We start from the raw sequence: 1099 nt of genomic DNA, 5'->3' as shown, positions 1-1099 counted from the left end.
GGAGTTAAAGCCTCTCAAACTGCTTCCAGAATTCAGTGGAAGGCAAGAAAGGTATATACCTCTGCTATGCGGCAAGTTGAGGGACTGGTCGACTGCACTCCAGCATGTTGCATTCACATCTTGGAGCACTGGGTTGAAGTCTGGTCCCTCTTTCCCTGTGGAGATATAAACAATACCCTCCTCTTGGGTGGGTTAGTGCCCTGTGCCCCCGCTACCCATTTCTTTATTATTATTATTTCTTTTCCTCACCTGCTTTTTAGTTGTCTACCATGCGTAGACATTAAAGCATTTAATGAAGATTAATTTTTATAGACTTTCATATTTCTTATATTATGTTTTTTCCTCTATTCACTCCTATATCATCAACTTCTTTCCAAAAAAAGTTACTTTGACGTTTCTTTATCATCTTGCACATTCTGGCAGAAGCAGAAATTCTATTATAAGACAGAGCCACTATCCAGCTCCGTCTCTATCTTCCACTTATTCTGACCTTCTGTAACTTAATGTATTCAACTACATTTCTACCTTGTTTTCTTTCTCTTTTTGTCTTCAGATAATTTCTACATTAGAAGTTAAACCATCAGTGCAAACTTCATCAATTTTAACTAAACATCAGCAAAGGGTTAAGTTGTTCTCAGAATCTCTGGGATTGAATCATCTTAAAATTCCTATGCTATTCATATGGCTATCTGTATTAGCTCTGACTAAGTTAGCCTTCTGCAAAAACCAATTGTGAAATAGTAATATAATTTAGAGAACAGTTGAAGGACCATTTCTACCCTTAATCCAGATTGTATCACAAAGGCCAAGCAAGGTTGCAGTAGAACACCGTCTTCTTGTTAGTCATCGGTTGATAAACAGGAAGACAAGCTGGACAGAATGTGCCCTTGTGGTCTTCTCTTCGGACAGTTTGTGACCCATTATAAACCACTGAATTCATAGATTGTAGAACAGGCAGACCAGCTGGACAGAATGCCCTGGAGCATTAACATTTCCAGATTACAGATGGGAGAACTCTTAAGAAACACCAGGAACACAGTGTGGGAATTGCGCCTGATCTGACCCTGCCATGCCGAGGCAAGGCACTGTGGGGAGGGGG

Source organism: Echinops telfairi, unplaced genomic scaffold (assembly GCF_000313985.2).
Source record: "Echinops telfairi isolate 266 unplaced genomic scaffold, ASM31398v2 ScPeMD7_7424;HRSCAF=8462, whole genome shotgun sequence".
Lineage (NCBI taxonomy): Eukaryota > Metazoa > Chordata > Mammalia > Afrosoricida > Tenrecidae > Echinops > Echinops telfairi.
This window is presented reverse-complemented; position numbering follows the sequence as displayed.